The following is a 22,425-nucleotide window of genomic DNA, read 5'->3' on the forward strand; positions in this document are numbered from 1 at the left end:
CTCTTGTTCTGCCTGTACCTTGTTCTCCCTTGGAATGTGTGTTCCGCTGGTAGATGGGATACTGGCCTGAGCGACACTTGCTGGCGTTTCTAATTTCTCTATAGCTGAGCGTAGTGGTGCCATGGTGCTCTGAATTTCTTTCTTAAAAGAATTGAGCAGATCTTTCAAAAATCCCTGTGATTCTTTTGCCACCATTTTGTCTAAGCATTTCTGACACAGGGGCTTTTTCCAATCTGGGGAAAGCCTGTGGCTGCATGAGGCACATGTTTTGCCTTTAGCCTTCCTTTCCTCAGGGGTCTTTGCCTGCAAGCGAGCCTAGAGAACAAAAAAACCCAGTGAGTTTAGGTGGTCAAAAGAACTGCCTGTAGATAGGCAGTAAAGAGGTTAAGACAGAGATAATTCAAGAATATCCTGGCTTACCTTGGAGCTGTCCTGATTTGCAGGATCTGCAGGGCAGGGTGGGGAAGCGTCAGACATGATCAGCCACCAGGATCCTCTGCTTAGAGGCCTTTTTATCTGCTTCCTGCATAAGCTCCGGCCCCGCCCCCGGCTGACCCCGTGCAGGTTGGTGGACACACCTGCACATGCCGCTGTATTGTAGAGTAACTGTGCTGGTAGTGAAGGGTAGCATTGAACAAATTTGCTATTTGTATTCTGTTTTCTTTTTTTTTTTTTTTTTTAAACTTCCCGCCCCTAGGTGTCCCTGCTCTATCTCCGCAGTAGATAGACTACAGGAAAATGGCCGCCAACCCAGAAGCTGAACTTCCTCGGCGCCATCTTGGTACACCCCCGACTTCCTGTAGCGGCCTGTGGCGGTGAGGACGCTGCTGCGCCGCCCGGAGAGCGGCGGATTCGTTTGGGGGGACAGCCGCAGCCACCAGGGACCTAATTAGAAGGTGCAAAACCCTCCCTGCTAGACCCTCTGCTGCTGAGGTTTTCGGCGGCGGGGGGGGGGGGCGCCCATCTATGCATGTATCCATCCCCCCTGGCGGGCTCCAGATTCTGCGGAAAGCCAGAGGGGGGTGCTTGCGGAAGCATACACAGGCCTAAACAGCGGCATGGGGTGGGGATGACAGAGTCCTCCTGCAGCCTGGGGGGATGATTGCAGACCCCTCCGTAGGGGCGAAATCTCAGGCTTTGAGCAATGTTGCCCAGTGCTGCGCCTGCTCGCCCTCCCAAAGCCCCTTGGGCTGTATGGGATGCTGGCAGGGGGTCTCCTGCAACAAGCACAGAGACAGGTGAAAATAAAATAACAGACGTTCTTGCAGCTCCTGTGGGTCCGGAGGAAACACAAACAACTGAGGCACACAGGTAAGAGTGTGAAATTTATAATGGTGGACTAATGTGTTTCCTGTTTTAGGGAGGAGGAGCCTATCTCTCGGATGCTGCCCTGGAAGACGATTCGAGAAATATATATATCTCAGATTTGCAACAAACAGCATTAAAAAGGAAAAAAGAAAAAAAGACAGAAAATCGTGATCAGATGGGGAAGCATTTAAATGGTGCATGTAAAGAGTTGGAAAGTAGAGAGGGACCCTAAAGAAATTACGTAAACATCTTTTAAATGGACTTGACTATGTATGCTAAATTACGTAAACTTCAAACGGTAATGCAAAATTCATGGAGATTTATGAATATTAGATGGATAGCTATACAAGAAACAATGAACAAAGAGCAATAATCTCATTGTACCTGTAATTGCTATGGGAAAGGTGGTCACGCTACTGATTTTTTCAGTTGAATCTCAAAGGATCCTAGAGTATCAACTGGTATTATGTAAGCAGATGTGTAGGAGACGTATGCCATGTACACACGAGCGGACTTTCTGACCGGACTGGTCCGACGGACCGAATCCGGCGGACAATCCGACCGTTTGTGGGCTGCATCGGACTTCCGACGGCCCGTTTCGGTCGGAAATCCGACAGACTTTAGATTTGAAACCTGCTTCAAATCTTTACGTCGTAACTCCGCTAGACTTAGTTCCAAACGGAAAGCCCGTTCGTCTATATGCTGGTCTGACGGACCAGATACGACGCAAGGGCAGGGTACTACATCTCGCGCTCGCTGCAATAGGAAAAAAAATGTTCCTATTGCAGTGAGCGTGAGGGGGAGGCGACGATGTCCCTTAGGTCTGGTATGGATTTTAAGGGGAAACCCCTATGCCGAAAAAACGGCGTGGGGTCCCCCCAAAATCCATACCAGACCCCTATCCGAGCACGCAGCCCGGCCGATCAGGAAAGGGGGGTGGGGATGAGCGAGCACCCCCCTCCTGAACCGTACCAGGCCGCATGCCCTCACCCACCCCACCCCAAAGGGCCTCTTCCCGACAACCCTGGCCGTTGGTTGTTGGGGTTGGCGGGCGGGGGGCTTATCGAAATCCGGGAGCCCCCTTTAATAAGGGGGCCCCCAGATCCCGGCCCCCCACCTTATGTGAATGAGTATGGGGTACATCGTAACCCTCCCCATTCACCTAGGGAAAAAGTGTCAATAAAAAAACACACTACACAGGTTTCTAAAGTAATTTATTAGACAGCTCCAGGGGTCTTCTTCCAACTTCAGGGGTCTTCTTCTAACTTCTCCGCTCTCTGGCCTCTTCTCCCGGTGCTCGACCTCTTCTCCCGGTGTTCGGTTCTTCTGCCGGCTCCTCCTCTATCTTCTGCTGCTCTTTTGCTAGCGGTGGCCAGGACTTCTGCGTCGTCTTCTTCCCTCTTCTCTTCTTCCGATGTTGACACGACGCTCTCTCCCGCTGTAATGCTGTGTGAGCGCTCCCCTACGTCATAAGGGGGCATGGTCAACATCACTCGATGACCACGCCCCCTTATGATGTCACAGTCCCAACATGCCCCAGGACTGTGACGTCATAAGGGGGCGGGGTCACCGCCTATATAAGTCATTGCGGAGCGCTCACACAGCATTACAGCGGGAGAGAGCATTGTGTCAACATCAGAAGAAGGAAGAAGACGATGCAGAAGTCCGGGCCACCGCTAGCAAAAGAGCGGCTGAAGATAGCGGAGGAGCCGGCAGAAGAACCGGACACCGGGAGAAGAGGTAGAACACCGGGAGAAGAGGCCGGAGAGCGGGAGAAGAACTGGACACCGGGAGAAGAGGCCGGAGAGAGCGGCTAAGTCAGAAGAAGACCCCCGAAGTCAGAAGAAGACCACCGGAGCTGTCTAATAAATTACTTTAAAAACCTGTGTAGTGTGTTTTTTTATTGAAACTTTTTCCCTAGATGAATGGGTAGGGGTACGATGTACCCCATACTCATTCACATAGGGTGGGGGGCCGGGATCTGGAGGCACCCTTAGTAAAGGGGGCTCCCGGATTCCGATAAGCCCCCCGCCCGCAGACCCCGACAACCAACAGCCAGGGTTGTCGGGAAGAGGCCCTTGTCCTCATCAACATGGGGACAAGGTGCTTTGGGGGAGGGGGGCCGCAGGGCGCCCCCCTCCCCCAAAGCACCCACCCCCCCATGTTGAGGGCATGCGGCCTGGTACGGTTTAGGAGGGGGGCGCTCGCTTGTCCCCACCCCCTTTCCTGACCGGCCGGGCTGCGTGCTCGGATAGGGGTCTGGTATGGATTTTGGGGGGACCCCACGCCATTTTTTTCAACATAGGGGTTCCCCTTAAAATCCATATCAGACCTAAGGGCCTGGTATGCCCCGCGACGGGGCTCGCAAGGTGTCAATCTCACCGATAAAAGCGGCAAGAGTGACTTCCTTTTCCAATCCCATCGTACCCAAGTCACATTCAAAATGAATGGACTTGTTCATGTGTGGGCAAGTTCGTTCATTCGGAAAGTCCATCGTAACTCCGTCGCCAAGACAGGCGGACATAGTCTGGTCGTGTGTAGGCAAGTCTGTCCGTAGTGCGGTCGTGTGTTGGCAAGTCCATTCGTAAAAAAAGTTAGTCGGAAGTCTGTCAAAAGTCCGTCGGACCAGTCCAGTCGGAAAGTCCGTGTGTATGCCCCAGTAGTCTCACTACACTTGCTTCAATAACATGATAAAAATGTTAATTTTGCTGCAAAAGCAATAATTTAAACTACTAGGCTTTAAATAGACCCAGCCTGTCTGAACAGTATAGTCTCTGTCAGGGAAATCGTGCGGGAAGACGTGAGAAAAAATGTGCACATGGCCATAATAATTCTCAAGTGATAGCTAGACATTCCCTAACTTGTGTTTCTTGCTCATATTAATTCTCGAGTGACAACTAGGCATGCCCTAGCTTGCATGTGTACCCACACATGTGCGCATGCACATTAGCGTGAGCGTATGTGAATACTTGCAGCTCACTTGCCTATTTAACCACTTGCCTACTGGGCACTTACACCCCCTACCTGAACAAGCCATTTTTCAGCTTTCAGCGCTGTCGCACTTTGAATGACAATTGCGCGGTCATGCTACACTGTACCCAAACAAATTTTTTATCATTTTCTTCACACAAATCGAGTTTTCTTTTGGTGGTATTTAATCACTGCTGGGTTTTTTATTTTTTACAAAAAAAAGACCAAAAATGCTTGAAAACAAAAGTTTAATTTTTTTTCTAAGTAAATTTTTTAACTAATTAATTTATCGCCTTTACTGATGTGCGCTGATGAGGTGGCACTGATAGGCTGAACTGGTGGACATTGATGAAGCTGCACTTATGGGCACTGATTAGATGGCACTGATGAGGATGCACTAATATGCTGCACTTATGGGCACTGATAGGTGGCACTGATATGTGGCACTGATGAGCACTGTTATGCAGCACTGATGGGCACTGTTAGGCAGCACTGGTGGGCACTGTTAGGCGGCACTGGTGGGCACTGATAGGCGGCACAGATAGCCGGTACTGATGGGCACTGATGGGCATTGATGGGTGGCACTGATGGGCATTGATTGACAGCAGTGATGGGCATTGATGGGCAGCACTGATAGGCAGCACTGATTGCCAGCACCGGCTGGCATCGCTAATGGGCACTGATTGGTGGCACTTGTGGGCAGTGGTGGGCACTGATTGCTGCCACTGGTGGGCACTGATAGCTGGCATTGGTGGACAATGGTGGGCACTGATTTGTGACACTGTTTTGCAATATTGTAATCAGGGCACTGATGATCACATGACATATGGTTGTATGTGCGTGTGTATATACTGTATACTGACGGTGTCAGTAGAGCAGTGGACAGTGTCAGAAGGACAGAGATTGGTGTCTGTAGGGAAATGGATGGTGTCAGTAGTTTTTATTATTTTGTTTATAATTTTTTATTTTTTATTTTAGTTTAATCGTTATTTTTTTACAATTTTTTTAGGAGCTCTGTTAGGGGGCTTTGGTGAAAAATCATGGTTCTAAACAGAGGGAATCTGAGCCACACATGGGTGATTAGGGTGTGCCCAGGCACACCTGGCACACCCTGTGCACATGCCTATGTTCTGCCTGCTGTTTTGGTACCTTCTCTGCTCACCCAATTTCAACCCTAGCCTGGCCCTGACTCTGCTTTGGTTTCTGATTCTGCACCTCTGCTGCCCGTCTGATGTCGATTCTTGCTTGCCTGACCACCTGTTTGCAAACCTGCTTGCTGTCTGCTGTTGCTGATATAGTGCCTCTGCATCTGCCAGAATATCTTACATAGGCTTATTGGCCAGCCTGCTGGCTGCCCACTTTTCTGTACCTGCTGCTGTGCCTTCACATCAGCCAGCATATTATTCCGTGTGCTGACCGACCCCTACTGCAAGGTTCTTCCAGCCAGGATCTCCTACAAGGCACCAGTGCCACTCTGTGCCCTGTTATATCCTGTCATCACCTCCAGGAGAAACAGGACAGTAGTAAGGGGAAGCCCTCTCCTCAGCTCGGCCTTGATCAGGTATGTGACAGTAACCTGCTAACTTGGCACTATCCACAGGCAGCTTAACTCTTCAAGAAGACACAGAAGTTGAAACCAACATAATTTGACTTCGGCTAACTGGAGCACAGAGGATGTCTTTTCAGTCCTTTGTAGTGTAAGAACACAATGAATTTCCTAAGCCTAGTCTCTGCCAATAACTAACACTGACAGAGGGAATATTGAAGAAATGGGGAGAGTCTAGTTAGAGACTAAACTGACTAGTACTAAACAGGAGGGGAGGGCAGAGGGAAAAACCAAGATCACATAAGTAAACATGTGATCGGCTCACAACCGCAACTAGATGACAGCCTACTACAAAACAACAGCAACCTGATGTGGTTCAATGCAACACAAAAAAATACAAAGTAGGACAGAACAGTTAGCTATGCAGTCAACGGAATAGGAAGTAAAGTTGAATCTACTCGAAGGAGACTAAGAAAACAGTAAAAAAAAAAATTGTTTGTGGTTTCTCCTATTTAGTACACTTTAGGGTGACCCTGTCATGACTTTAGAACAGTATGGGGTTGCCATTACTTGCCTCCTCTAAAAAATGCTTATTGTCAGCCAGAGCCTAGCTTCAATCATGCTTGTGTCTAAGATTCAGAACAAACTTGCTAAAAATAAGTGTCAGAAAAGTGTTGAAAATTCTTATCTTTATACTTGTTACTGATCATTGACTCAGGAAGAATGAAAGCCAATGAATCAACACAACAGACAGACAACTAACATTTTCAAAAGGAATAGTCAGCATGGAAGCCTCCATGATTCTCTTGTGGTAGGTTACCTTTAGACCTCAAGCACTGTTTAGCCCTGAAAGCCTTTCTCCTGAGTCCTGGCAAGATAAATGCTGCTTAAAAAAAACGTGACAATAGCCGTTTATTGCACACACGTTTATAAGGTTCACTTAAGCTTGTTTAGGTGCATCAGGCGTTTGCGCATTAATGGATCCATTGGCCAGAATAATAATGTATTCTGGCCATTAGAATGCATTTACAATGAAACGCTTAAATGCACCTAAATGTGTTTATGTGTTTTTTCTTAAAAGAGCTTGTAAATGGGCATAGACACATAGGCTGACATAGAGTTGCTTTTGCTAAAAAAAAAATAAAAAAAAAATGCCATACACCAAAAAGCCAAAGTTTGGTCTGAGATTGGGTGCTGGGTGAACATTTTTAACCGGTTCAATACAGGGCATTTTCACCCCCTTCCTTCCCAGACCAATTTTTAGTTTTCAGCACTGTCGCACTTTAAACGACAATTGCGCGGTCGTGCAACGTTGTACCCAAACAAAATTGACGTCCTTTTTTCCCCACAAATAGAGCTTTCTTTTGGTGGTATTTCATCACCTCTGCGGTTTTTATTTTTTGCGCTATAAACAAAAGAAGAGTGACAATTTAAAAAAAAACACAATATTTTTTACTTTTTGCTATAATAAATATCCCAATTTTTTTTTTTTTTTAAATTCTCAGTTTCGGCCGATACGTATTCTTCTACATATTTTTGGTAAAAAAAAATCACAATAAGCGTATATTGATTGGTTTGTGCAAAAGTTATAGCGTCTACAAAATACGGGATAGATTTATGGCATTTTTAAAAAAAATATATTTATTTTTTTTTTTTACTAGTAATAGCGGCAATCGCGATTTTTTTTCGTGATTGCGACATTATGGCGGACACATCAGACACTTTTTACACATTTTTGGGACCATTCACATTTATACAGCGATCCGTGCTATAAAATTGCATTGATTACTGTATAAATGTGACAGGCAGTGAAGGGGTTAACCACTAGGGGGACACAAGGGGTTAAATATGTTTCCTAGGGAATGATTCTAACTGTAGGGGGAGGGGACGTACAAGGGGAGGAGACCGATCAGTGTTCCTCTGTACTGGGAACACAGATCGGTCTCCTCTCAACTGACAGGACCGTGGATCAGTGTGTGAAAACACACAGATCCACGGTCCGGCCCGGTTAACGGGCAATCGCGGGTGCCTGGCGGACATTGCGGCCGCCGGGCACACGCACCAGGTCCCGAGCAACGCGGCGGGCGCACGCCCACTAGATGGCCAGGAAGCCCAGGCCCTCATATGATGTCCACCCAGGATGGGAGATCCCATCTGTGGACGTCATATTACAATACGCGGGTAGTGAAGTGGTTAAAGTAGACCTGTGCCATACAGAAAGTAAAAGAAAACTTGGGCCTAATTGCAGGTACCAAAAGGTGCTAGGACATAAGTTTAGTGCTAAAGGATTTTTCTTAGCACTTTTGACTAGTTGAACAGTGCATACCTACCACACTTCCCACAAAGACAAGCCCAGAGCAAAAGGAAATGAAACTACATAAGTGAAGGGCAGGCATGACAGGTTTAAGCAGGGCACAGGGAGAATAGAGTTTATGTAAAGCATTAGGAGATTGGTGGGTTAGGCAGGAGGGAGGAGCTACATGAAGCAGCACATGTCCCTCCTCAGCTCAGTGGTAGCATTGGGAGTGAGCTGTGAGGAGCTGCAGGACTATGGCTGAGGTAGAGGCTTTGCTGGACAGGCTTAGGGCGGAAGTGGTGACAAGGCAGAATGGATGGCTGCAGGGATGGCTTACAGCGGCATTAGGAGAGGGAACCCCATAACTGAATATAGCAGTGAGAGAGTCCACACGAGCTCGGTGGTCATGGCCGCCGGTGGTCTCTCCGGACTCCCCCCTCCCCTAGGGCTCATCAGCAACATGGGAGTCCCTTGAGGGCCCCTTCAGGGCCCCCTGCAAAACAATCAGCGGTGGGGGGTCCTGGGAGGAATCGCGGTAGTGGGGCTGCTGGCACGCAGAGGGAGACAGAACATGCGGGCTCTACCCCCTGGTGTTAGTGCAGCGGAGGGCGGGGCTCCAGCGTGGGATGCAATCCGCAGCGGCTGCCGGGCCTTATCCATCTGCACCTGGTGGCCCCCAGGTGGTGGTGGGGCAGAGGACAGAGCCAGAGGAGAGGAGAGAAACAGGCCGACAGAGCGGTGCAGGCGGCAGAGGCCCAGGAAGTCGTTGGGCGGATCCAGCGCGCGGAGGCGCGGCAGAGATCAGTGCGGATCCTCAGCATCCGGGGATGAATCCCTCGGAGGGCTGTCAGCAGGAGCCAAAGAAATGGTGGGCGATCGATCTGAGGGTGAGCTATCCCTGTCGGATGATGAAGTACTGCAAAGACGTGCAGCGGCGATGGAGGCGGGACCGCCAGCTGGTGGGACTCTTCTTAGGCAGCCTAGTAAGTCTGTTTTTTCTCAAATGTGTATTGTGGGGGATGCTGAGTCGGGGGTGGGTGGTGGAATTAGGCCTGGTAGTCATATCCCCCCCGCAGCGGGCGATTCTGCCCGTTTCCCTCACTCTCGCCGCATTCGTCAGCGACCACGTCATGGCGGACCTGGGGTAACAGGGGTTTCTGGCAGATTTAAAGGATTTGGTAAAAACATTTGAGCTACGGCATGGGTGGCGCAGGAAAAAAGGGGGGTCGCGGTTGCGGGGAATCCCATTGCAGGAGTTGCGCCCACACCTCCCACGGCAGCAGCAACGCCCGCGGTGGATGTATTGGCGGTGGTAGGACAGGAGGAGTCTCCCAAGACGGCGACGGGGGACACAGCTAAAAAACAGGATATGGTCAGGTTGGCAGACGCTGCAAAATGTGAGGTTTATGTGTGTTTCGACGGGCTTCTTGGGGCGCACCTGAAGCCGGAGGTGAGGGAGAAGATATGGAAAGGTGAGTGCGTGGAGATATTTGCACTACTGCCGCTGGAGAAATTTAGTTTAGATAGGGTAAAGCCGGAGGATCATAAGAAAGAGGATGAGGAGAAGAGGAGATAAAGGCTTATTCTGCTGACTTTCCAGAATTGACTCCAGGCTTTTGCCATAATGGCTAGTGTGATCAGGGAGAAGAACCCTGAACATTGTTCGGCACTGTTCTGCTACCTGGACGCCGTGGGTGAGTCACATAGAGTCTACGGGGGAACAGCGTGGTTGCGCTATGATGAACAGTTCAGGCAGAGGAGGGCGATACGGCCATTACTACGGTGGGATCACAAAGATATTAGTCTGTGAAAGCGACTTATGACGCGAGGACAATGAGTCAGTTTTTTCCAGGGGCGGCCAGTGCCTCATCCAAACCCAGACAATTGGCCACAAGAAAAAGGGGGTGTGTTGGCAATATAACGAGGGCTCCTGCAAGTTTAGGGGGCCTGCAAGTACAAACACGAATGCTCAGGATGCGGATGTGGGCACCCATAGTCCCGCTGCTTTAAACAAGGAAAGGGCCATGCCGGGGAGTCTGTTAGTAAGAGGGACGACGCCGGTGAAAGTGGAAAAGATGCAGCCGTTTCTCGATAGGTACCCAGATTGGGGAGCAGCCAGGTTGTTGAGCATGGGGTTTTTAGAGTAGTTTAGGATTCCCTTGACCCTGGTCGATGTACCTCCGGCGGCTCGCGATCTGCGCTCAACTTTACAGCATGCGGACGTAGTTTCGGAGAAACTAAGGAAGGAGGTGGCTTTGGGCCGCATGGGTGGCCCATTCCCTAGTTTGCCATTCCTGGATTTGGTGGTTTCACCTTTGGGGGTTGCGCCAAAGAAGGAGCCGAATAAATTTAGGCTGATCCACCATCTTTCCTTCCCAAAGGGGGGATCGGTCAATGGCGCGATTAACCCGGCTATGTGTGCAGTATCATACATGTCTTTTGATGTGGCTGTATTTTGGGTTTGCAAGTACGGGCAGAGCTCCCGTATGGCAAAAGCTGACATAGAATCGGCTTTTAGACTTCTTCTGGTACACCCGGATAGTTTTAGGTTGCTAGGTTGCCATTGGCAGGAGGAGTTTTATGTAGACCGCTGCCTGCCTATGGGTTGCTCTATTTCTTGTAGGTATGTGCTACATTTTTTTTTCTTTGAGCAAAAAGTATAGGTCCAAAAAGTATAGGTCCACATACCGAATAGGAATATTTGAAAAAAATTGAAAACTGATGGAACTTAGTAGAATTAGTACACAGTCATTGATTAAAAGAGAGTTTTTATTATACAATTCCTAAAAGCTGCATAGCTGGGGTTTACAAATCCCCCTTAAAAACATTAGACATAAAATAATAACACATCATCAAGAGCCCAAAGCACCCCCAAAGGTAGAGACCCTTCCCTGTGTAAATTTAATATAGCTACAATTTAGCTTTGTAATAGAGATAACTATATATATATATATATATATAACTATATATATATATATATATATATATATATATATATATAAACATATCACACAATTCAACTTTTTTACGTTTTAGTAGTTGACTTCTTAAAACCATGTGTCACAAATTCTTTTTCTATTTCAAATAAGCTTCCCGAAGAAAAATAAAAAATACTTTTGTTGATTGCTTTCCTGAGAGCATATCATTACTCCATATTTTGTCTGGGCTTCTCTTTTATCCACCTAACCTCTGGAAGATTTACCCCCCTTCATGATCAAACTACTTTTTGCAATACAGCACTGCGTTACTTTAACTGACAGTTGATCGGTCATGCAATGCTATACCCAAATACAATTTATGTCATTTTGTTCCCACAAATAGAGCTTTCTTTTGGTGGTATTTGATTTTTGCGCAATATACAAAAAAATACAGACCATTTTGAAAATAATAACAATATTTTTTACTTTCTGCTATAAAACATATCCAATAAAAAAAATTAAAAAATCAAATATATTCATTTACGCAAACGTTATAGCGTCTACAAACTATGGTATATATTTATGGAAGTTTTATTCATTTCTTTTTTAAACTAGTAATGGCGATCAGTGACTTATAGCAGGATTGCAACATTGCGGTGGACAATCAGACACTAACATACACTTTTGACACTTTACGGGAACCAGTGACACTAATACAGTGATCAGTGCTAAAAATATGCCCTGTCACTGTACTAATGACACTGGCTGGGAAGGAGTTACTCATCTAGGGTGATTAAAGGATTAATGGTGTGCCTACCCAGTGTTTGTCTGTACTGTATGTGCTGCTTTTACTAGGAGAAGAGATGAATTTTAGTCCACCCCCCCCCCTCACCTGTCAGAATAGAGCTCTGCCTTGCCTACATAGGCAGAGCTCAGTTCTGAGTCTCTGCCCGATGATCGGCAGGTGCCAGCAGACATCGAATGCCCGCCACCTGCAGATCGGCTTCTGCTATAAATAATCACAGCAGAAGCAGCCCACCAGTAGCGCATGCGCGCCCCCTGCAGGTGGAAGCGCAGGATCAGGCACAGAGCTGCCGCCCTGTAGCAGTAAAACTGTTATAGGGCAGTCAGCAATTTGTCAAGCAAAGATCTAACTTTATATTTGCACTAGGAACATATTTTTTTTTTTTACCATAAATAAATAAATAAATAAAATCTATATACAAATCTATATACAATAGCAACAAAAGCATAAAACTGCAACTGGTTCAGCTCAGCAAAAACAAACATTTTAGAAACTCCACAAGTATGTAATTGTATTATATAATTCTCTAACTTGTTGTAACTTGTTGTTTTCTCCAGATTATCTGCCAGAAAAAAAAAAAGTGAGAATGGAAATGTATTTTTTTTTTTTTTCACAGAAAATTACCATGTTGTTCTAGATGCCGAGATTAAATGATGATGGCTGTTTTGCAACCTGCCGAGTTGCAAAAAAACTGTGTACAGAGTATTGATATTACCTTTCTTTCTCTATGAGTTTTCTAGCTTGAAGCAAATTTTAATGTTGAGCAGAGTTGGAACAATTCTGTCCTAAGAAAATAACAAGAAAACATGTCATCAATTATTCAAGATCATATAAATTATGCATTTTTAATGTGCTCTCCCTTCAGATTAATTTGGAATGTCATATTTTAGCGATCCCTCAGTTATACTGGGTGGAAAATGAATGAGAAGCTTGCCTGACTTTTATCTCCAGAAGTCGAATGTCACCTTTCCATTGCAAATTTTGACTTATACCACAAAGATTTAGATTAAAGGGGAAATGTTGAGATGACTTTATTTTGAATGCTTATTGCATATTTATTTACTCATGACTAAAGGAGAGATACAGAGAGTGGGAGGTTTTACCATTGCTCAACTGTAATACTTTGAAATGCATGGAGAATTTCCATAAAATTTCCAGGGATTAAACCTTTCGTGACCAGAGGTCGTTGATGCCTAAATGGCCAGGCAAAATTAGAAAGCATCAGCATGAGTCTTAACTTGACAACCATGTTATGACTAATTTTTATACCAAATAGCTTTTATATACCGTACTTTTTAACCCCTTGACACCGGCCTTACAAAAATATGCAGCCCCGCTTGACTGGACTTGGCTCACTCCTAGTACTGAGACCGGGGTTTCACCAGGAGTCCCAGGCTCAGTACCAATGATTGGGACCCAGAACACCCAATTCTGGGGCACTTGATCGCTGTGATAGCCTCTAAATGGCTACCACAGTGATCAGTCACGGTGAAGCCCGCCCCCATGTTTTCTCCTTTTTGTAGAGAGAAAAAAAAGTGTGTGTTAAAAAAAAAAATATATCAATCTATCATAATAATAAAAAATAAATAAAAGAAAAAAATAGAAAAATGAAAATACCTAGATCAAGGTTTTATCAAGGTCAGTGCCAGGGTTAGGGCTTTGGTCAAGGTCAGGTCAAATGTCATGGTTAGTATTTTTCTGGACACTCTACTTGGGAGTGCCCTTGGTAATAAAGTGGGAATTAGGATCAGCCACTTAGAGGTTTACTGCCAGTGGTGCATCCTGGGAAAGGGTATGAATATTTTGGTTGACCTTGTAAAGGTGTCACCATATTTCCTCCAGACTTTGGAGGGGTTGTACCAGTCTTGCTGTCCTAGGCCATCCTGCTGAGTAGGGAGAGCCTTGTTGTGCTTAACAGAATAGGCTCAGGGTTTAAGCCAGAAGCTGTTCCCAAAATGTTCTAGGAGAGGAATTCTGCTACAGGAGGTTTCCCAGAAAGCTTTGTGAAACTAGAGCCTTGGAGGGAGACTGGTAACTTGTCAGGAAGTCAGAATATAGCCCTCTACTCTCTAAGTTACTGCAAATTATAGAATGATCATTTCGGCTTGAGGATCTTTGTTTTTTATGGTAAGTAATATAGTCCAGTGATCTGCATAATTTATGGTGAAAATAAAAAACGTTAATCACCATAAAAGTGACTGGTGCCCATTGTTTCCGATCCTCACCACATGCCAAGGACACTTACCAAGGACACAACTTTTGGGGGTCCCCACTAACCTCCAGGAGGCAGGGTAATACTGCATATCAAACATGTAAAAAAAAAATAAAATGAAATTTGTTCTGGAGATTTCTTTTAAACAGACTCCAAAGTTACACAAATTAACACAAGCGCTCTTCAGTTAATTACTACCCAGTATCTAATTATCACTTTATTCCAATCGCAAATCTCCATGGCATTCCACATAAGTAAAAGTGCTTCTTATCAGCTACCATTGTGTCTTGGCATATCGAATGCTTCTGGATTCAGCCTTTTAACATGCAAGTGTCATACATGGCCAGATTAAATCACAACCAACTTGTCTTGAGAGCCTGTGTCATTCAGTCTAATTGCAACAGTTAATAAATCAGTATCCCTATGTAGTTTAATTTGTAAACAGTGATTTGGGCTAACTGCCAAATTTGATTTAATGCTGACAAAATAATATTTAATTTATGGATCTAATTATTAACATTAATTAAGCTGTTCCAAGCCTCCATTAAGAATTATTTTCTTACAGTCCCCCAGAGTATACTCCCTTCTGTGTTTAAACTACAACAATTTACTCTGCACGTTTCACAAAATGCTTTCGGTCTGTTCTTTGCTACCCGTACCCTTGAAGTGTTTACTAGTCTCTGTTATCCCTTTGCCCTTTTGGCTGAAGATATAAATAGGTAAAAAAAATTACAAAAGCTGTATAAAGCATTGGAGGGATTACATCACCAATGCTTATAAACATTCACAGGATAATAGCGTTGGTTCTTGTTGACCCAGGTCAATTCACTAAAGGGAGAAATTGGTTAGCGTGTTTTATTTCGCTCTGTTGCTGCATGCTGACTTTTTTTTCACTAATCTTTTAGCACTCTGATGAGATTGTAAGCACATTTTTTTGCATACAGGAAATGGATGAGAAAAAAAAAAGTCGGCTTTTGATATAGCACTTGCTTTGAGTACATGCACTATGTACATTCGTGGCTGATTTATGATTGGTTTTGGGTGAGTGTAAAATTGATTAAGATAAGTTTCTCCTGAAGAAAGAAGGAAGGAGCCTTTTCTGAAAGTATACAAAGAGTTTAGGCTGGAAAATTGGTACATTTTTCCTGTTATCTAACACTATTTAATTACTTTGGTATTTAAAAAAATCTCTTAAATATGAGTGTAACATACTTAAAGCGGATCTTCACTGCATCTGAGCACCACAAACCAAAAACGCTATTTAATTCATTTTTAATATTCAAAGCATACTCCCCTGTCCATACATGTCTCAATGCTTTGTTTTGTTGAGAAATCACTTTGAAAAACACTCCCCTAGCATTTCTGGACATGGCCATCTTGAGTAAGGACAAATAATTGATGTAGCATTTATTTCCTGGAGTCCATCTGCCCTTAGCTCAAGCATGCATTCAGGAGAGTGTCAAGAAAGAACAGATAAGATCAGGCACCTGCTGAGAAACCTGTTGTGGGGTGGTTGATGACTGTCCTGAGAGTCTTAGCTGCTAGGAATTAGGGATGGGCCGAACACCCCCCGGTTCGGTTCGCACCAGAACATACCGAACAAGCAAAAAAGTTGGCAGAACACACGAACACCGTTAAATTCTATGGGACACAAACATGAATAATCAAAAGTGCTAATTTTAAAGGCTTATATGCAAGTTATTGTCATAAAAAGTGTTTGGGGACCTGGGTCCTGCCCCAGGGGACATGTATCAATGCAAAAAAAACTTGTAAAAAACGGCCGTTTTTTTCGGGAGCAGTGATTTTAATAATGCTTAAAGTGAAACAATAAAAGTGAAATATTCCTTTAAATTTCATACCTGGTGGGTGTCTATAGTATGCCTGTAAAGTGGCACATTTTTCCTGTGTTTAGAACAGTCCCTGCACAAAATGACATTTCTAAAGGAAAAAAAGTCATTTAAAAGTACTCACGGCTATAATAAATTGTCAGTCCTGGCAATACAGATACAAGTAATTGAAAAAAATGGCATGGGATCCCCCCAGTCCATTACCAGATACTTCAGGTCTGGTATGATTTTTAAGGGGAACCCCATGCCAAAATTGAAAAAAAAAATGGCATGGGGGTCCCCCCAAATATCCATACCAGAACCTTATCTGAGCACGCAGCCTGGCAGGTCACAGGAAAAGAGGGGGGTGAGAGAGCGCCCCCCCCACCTGAACCGTACCAGGCCACATGCCCTCAACATGGGGAGGGTGCTTTGGGGTAGCCCCCCAAAGCACCTTGTCCCCATGTTGATGGGGACAAGGGCCTCATCCCCACAACCCTTGCCCGGTGGTTGTGGGGGTCTGCGGGTGGTGGGCTTATCGGAATTTGGAAGCCCCTTTCAAGGGGACCCCCAGATCCCGGCCTCCCCCGTGTGAAATGGTAACAGGGTACAAATGTACCCCTACCATTTCACAAAAAAAGTGTCAAAATGTTAAAAAAGACAAGATACACTTTGGGACAAGTACTATTAAAAAATAAAAAAATAAAAATGTCCCACGAAGTCCCACACTTTTATTGTTTCACTTTAAGCATTATTAAAATCACTGCTCCCGAAAAAAGGGCCATTTTTAAAACTTTTTTTTGCATTGATACATGTCTCCTGGGGCAGGACCCGGGTCCCCAAACACTTTTTATTACAATAACTTGCATATAAGCCTTTAAAATGAACACTTTTGATTTTTCATGTTAATGTCCCAAAGACTTTAACATTGTTCCGGCGGGTTTCGAATTTGCCCTGAACACCGCATATTGTTCGGTGTGAGGCAGAACATCCGAACGACCAAAGTTCGGCCCGAACTTATGCTGGGGCCGAACTGTTCACCCACCCCTACTAGAAATTACTCCTGGGAGGGAGGGAGGGTGATGGCTGCAACAATGTATTCCACAAAGCACTTAGACTCTGGTATGTAGTCATGTGACAGTGGAGAAGAGTGAAAGTCTTATATAAACAGATTTCTTGATTAAAAAGGTAGTTTATTGACAAAATTGTAAAACTTACATAGGAACTGCCATCCCAAATGGCCAATGGTCTATCCACAGGTCTAAGATGTCCATGGGGTCATGCTTGTCCCCGGATGGAAGGGACATGGGTGTGTCACTGAAAAAGCCAGCGATGTCATGGGTATTGGTGGTTGATAACCCCAACGGCAAAGTGGATGGATGACAGGGAGCCTCTGATCCGTGCTGAGGATGGTATGTGCCCAGCCTGCGGCTCCACGAATCTCCTTGCAGTGGCACTGTTCGGTCGCACATCTGCAGTTTTTTTAGACCCAGACCATTTCACCAACTGCATCACTATCCATTTCTTCTCTGTACATATTTGCTGGTTATATATGTTATCAGTCAAAACTCCTATATAATTTATACTTAAATAAGTTACAGTATGTTATGCATCGGTTGAGGTTCCAAAAGGTATCTTGGCTCCCAGCTGTTCTCAGCTGGGACATTATGACATTGCCTTGCAGGTTTAAAAAAAAAAAAAAGCCAGTGGTTTACTACCGCTTTAACGTTTAGGTATAGCCAACTTTTTTGTTTTTGATAGAGTAGGTAAGGGTAAACCTCTTGTCAGCTTAAATTTATGTTCTCTGGCCAGTTGGGAAGATTTCTCTTAACTCCTTGTCTATCATAAAAGTCAAATGCATGTTCATGGCCAAATATCTGTGCATGTGCATATTACAGGCCAATGCATAGTTATGGCTGTGTACACAACTGTGCACGTGCATTAGCATGAATGAACAAGCACATCCATCAATGGCTTTGGTGCCAGCCAAGTTCCCTATTTAATGTGCAGCACAACTGAGGATAGTTGAGTAGCCATCAGTGACCTGTGAATGGATCTGGGTTTTATATTTCCTATCCCATATGTGGCTTGGTTTGCCTCTTAACTCTGCTATATCCAGATCTATAGCTATTGACCTTGTTTTTTTTCCTGACTTTGTCTTCTGCCTTCTGTTTTGGTTCCTTTCCTCAGATATCAGACTTGTCCTGAATTCTTCCCTTGCTCCTGCTTTCCAAATTGGTACCTCTGCTGCCCGGCTGATGCCAAATCTTGCCTGCTCTGACTAAAACTCCATTTCCTGTACCTAATGGTTCCTGTTCCTGATTGCCAGGTCTAACCCCCTAAATTTTTTTGTAATTTATCTAAAATTGATCAAGGGGATCTATAAAATATCTGACACACCGTCCACTCTTGCTGTGGCACTTTACCTATCTTTTTTCAAAAATTAAACCAAAAAGTTTGGGCTATACATTTTGAAGAAGGAAGGGTGTTATATACTGTATGTATGGAATATGCCTCTGATTCCTCCTTTATTGAATTGTATTGTAACTCTACTGTCTGCCCTAACATTGTAAAGCACTGCACTAACGTAATAATAGGGTTTACATTTTTTTCTTTGCTTTAAAATGTAAATTGCTGTTTTGAGTTTTATCCTGTTTTGTATTGTTTGCCTTCATTTAGTAAGATATCCGTGCACACCCTGACAGGGGTGGATCCAGAGTCTAGTCTCGGGAGGAGCACTGCCATAAAATAAGGTGTACCTGTACGCCATTTTGCGAAATAGCCAGCAAAGGATCTCCAAATCTATGGAGAGTGTAGGATCCACTAATCATGGGGTACTTTGTCGCAATAAGTAGGCTTAGCACCGTATAGCAATATGGTGTGACCAAATCCCCATATTTTTTGATAATGTTTTTTTGAAAATGTTTAGGTGTTTTAAACTAGCCTTGCTGGAGGTAAATGTCTTTTTTGCATTTGTGCGCTGTAATATTTTCTTCTTTATAGCCAGCAAAGGCACGCGTGCTGATTGGCCAGAGGCAATCCAGAGGGTTCGGCCGAAGTGGTGTCCGCCGGCCACCTGCAATCGCTCCACACAGAGATGAAAGAGCGGTCTGCTGATGTAAACAAGGCAGATCGCCGTTCTGTCAGAGATGAACAGAGTGATCTTAAGTTCCTGCTAACCAGGAACACGGATCACTATGTTCATCTGGTCAGTCCATCCCCCACACAGTTAGCCAGCACCCCCTAGGGAAAAAGTTAACCTTTTGATCACCCCTGATGTTAACCCTTCCCAGCCAGTGTCATTACTACAGTGACAGTGCATATTTTTAGCACTGGTCCCCAAAAAGTGTCAAAGGTATCAGTTAGGTGTCCGATCTGTCCGCCACAATGTTGTAATCCTGCTAAAAAAAAAAACTGATCGCCACCATTACTAGTAAAAAATAAATAAAAATGCCGTAAATCTATCCCCTATTTTCTAGATGCGATAACTTTTGTGCAAACCAATCAATATACACTTATTGGGATTTTTTCTTTACCAAAAATATTTAGCAGAATACATTTTGGCCTAATATTATTATTGCCCATATTGAGGAAGACATTTTTTTTTATAGGAAAAAATAAAAAATATTGCTTTTTTTTTTAAATTGTCAGTTTGTTTATATCGCAAAAAATAAAATATCACCAAAAGAAAGTGCTATTAGTGGAAAAGAAAGGACATTAATTTTACTTGAGTACGCAATTGTCAGTCAGTTACAGTGACGCAGCGCAGTATCGCAAAAAATGGCCTGTTCATGAGGGGTAAAACTTTCCGGGGCTGAAGGGGTTTAGATTGAACAAAACTCAAAGGGCAGCATTTGTTTTTCATAAATAATGGCAGTATGGCACACAAGATTTTGCGATTTTATACATTCGTTATTTCTTTTACTCACTTTTATATAATATTTTGGTGCTCTGGTGGGGGGGGGGCTCCCATGCAGGAGCAATGGAGATGAGCAGGATCCGTTAATTGCACTGTCTACAGGTGCAGCTGGCAGCATCAGATGACAGTGACACAGAGTCACTGATTCTTCCTGTGTTCACGCCATGCTGTGAGAAGATGGAGGGAGGAGGTGGGTGGAGCCAACACTCTCACTGGGGGGCGGAGAACGAAAAAGGCTCTGCTCTAAATGCTGGGGCCCTCCTCCTCCTCAGCAGCGGCTCCAGCCTCCGATGTGACTGACGTCACTGGTTGCTACACGCCAGGCAGCACAGGCGTTAGCAACCAGTGCAGGGAACACTAGCCAGCGGCACAGCTCCACCCACCTCCTCCCTCCAGCACGGCGTAATGACCATAACATGAAGTCTTTCTCTCCACGCCACTGATCAGCTGATTATACTGGTGTGAGAGAGAGACTCGGTCGGGACTGCAGTGCAGTCAGTGATAATTTCGGGGGGGATCCGCCCCTGCACCCTGATTCATTAGTACTATCCAGTCTAGCTGCACTTTGGTTAGGCTTTTTTGGCAAGCAGTTTAAAAGTGTGTACCCACAGGCCAGTTTGCATAGGGAAATGTTCACTGCAGACAATTTAGGTAGGGGAATGAGCAAACGTTGCATCCTATTGGGGAGCATGAAAACATTCTTAAATTAAAAAGGAAATTATTTAGTAGCAATGATTAAAGTGACACACTCATCTCAAATATTAAATATTTTAGTGTAACTGCAATTTTATTGATCACCTTCAAGGTGAACTACAAACATTTCAGAAGTTTAGCAACCTTCTTTTTTCAGAGAAATTCCAAACTGATTTCCGAATGGGAGGGTCAGCCTCATTATAACCTCCTGAATAACTGTTGATATAAGAAAAGGTGTAGTGCATGCATTCCTTTAGATCCCTCTGTTGCAGGGAATGCCTAAAATTTGACTTATAGCTCAGTGAGCCAATCACAAAAACAGGGCAGGAGAATACTAAGGGTGCTGTTGCTTTACAGAACACCACTGAGTTTCCATACTGAAAGAATTTGAAAATTTGAGCCCCCCTGCCCCAAAGCACCCCCCATCTTGAGGGCATGTGACCTGGTATGGTTCAGAAGGGGAGGGGGCGCTCACTTACCTCTCCCCCCCTTTCTGGCCTTCCCAGGCTGCATGCTCGGATAAGGGTCTTTTATGGATTTTAGGGGGAACCCCATGCCATTTGGAAAATCGGGTAAGGACACCGCTGGATTCGTGGACAGGTAAGTGTCCTAATATTAAAAGTCAGCAGCTACAGTATTTTTAGCTGGTGACTTACTATTTTCTAAAGGAACCTTGAGCTCCGCTTTAACTAAAACAGCCAGGCAGATGATACCACTTACAGTTAATGATTGAGTGTCCTCCCACCACACCCAACCTCCTAATTGTACAGGTAAAGAGCAGTGGAAGACTAATCATGTCACTTCTCTGCTCTTTCTTACTATCCCTTTGCTTCTTGTCAACATATTTGCACCATAGATGCCCCTGTTGATGTCCATGTGGACGAAACGCGTCGGGTGAGCCTTACTCTTTCCTACACTTGATTTTATTGTTTTTCACGTGATCACGTTTTTATATTGTTTGTTGATTATTGGTTATATCCAAAAAAATACGTCATTTGATCTGCACTATTGGTGTCCTATCTATCTTTTTGGGAACCATCCATGCTCTGGAGACTTGTTTGTGGCGGAGAATTCCCCCTCGGGCTTCTGAACGGACAGTCATGACATGGACCATAGAGGATAGATCCCCCTCGAGATCCGGGGTTTCCAGGACCAACCATCGTCCATTAAGGATCTCAGAGCCTGTTTAATTCGGTGTCACCGGCATCCGAATCCACTCCTGCTGGTAAGTGTATTCCATCTATTCACTTCCCATGATCGTACAACTCATGATATACAAGAGAAGATTTCTACATCAGTCCAACATTCATATTTAGCCTATGTTTGGGACTCTCTTGTATCAGATTCATAGCCATACATTGGGACCTTACTATATCCCGTCTAATATTCAATTTTTTGGTATTATGCTTCATGTGTTTCAGCTATATATATATTGGTAATGGTCACCATGTCTGATGTGCCTTTCACCATTTGTTATCATTTTTAGCTCTGCATTTCACTTTTACTTCTGTTTACAATATTGGTCATATTTTATGTAGCTGCTTTTCACATTGGGTTAGCGCAGTGTTATTTATATTTTCTTTACCATATTTGCATGTAGAACTTTGGCTGCCATTCCTGCTCCTATCTCTCTTAGTGCTGCTTTATAGGGGATTGCAAGTATCTGATACCAAGTCAAATTCAGGTACTGTCAAGTATATGGGGGTAGGTTGTTGATGATGGTGCTTACTCTCAAGAACAAAATAGTCTATTTTATTTCCAGGTTGTTATAATTTATTTCCAGGTTGTTAATGACCTTTTTGGCAGGATCACGTAGTAACATTTTGACCACACAGCTTTATAGCACAACAGTTGTTTGAAGTGCTTTGAATGTCTAAAGGCTAAAATGAAAAATAAATTTTTTATGAAAAAAACCCAAAAAACTTTTTCAGG

This window comes from Aquarana catesbeiana, linkage group LG04 (genome assembly GCF_042186555.1).
Source record: "Aquarana catesbeiana isolate 2022-GZ linkage group LG04, ASM4218655v1, whole genome shotgun sequence".
Taxonomy (NCBI): Eukaryota; Metazoa; Chordata; class Amphibia; order Anura; family Ranidae; genus Aquarana; species Aquarana catesbeiana.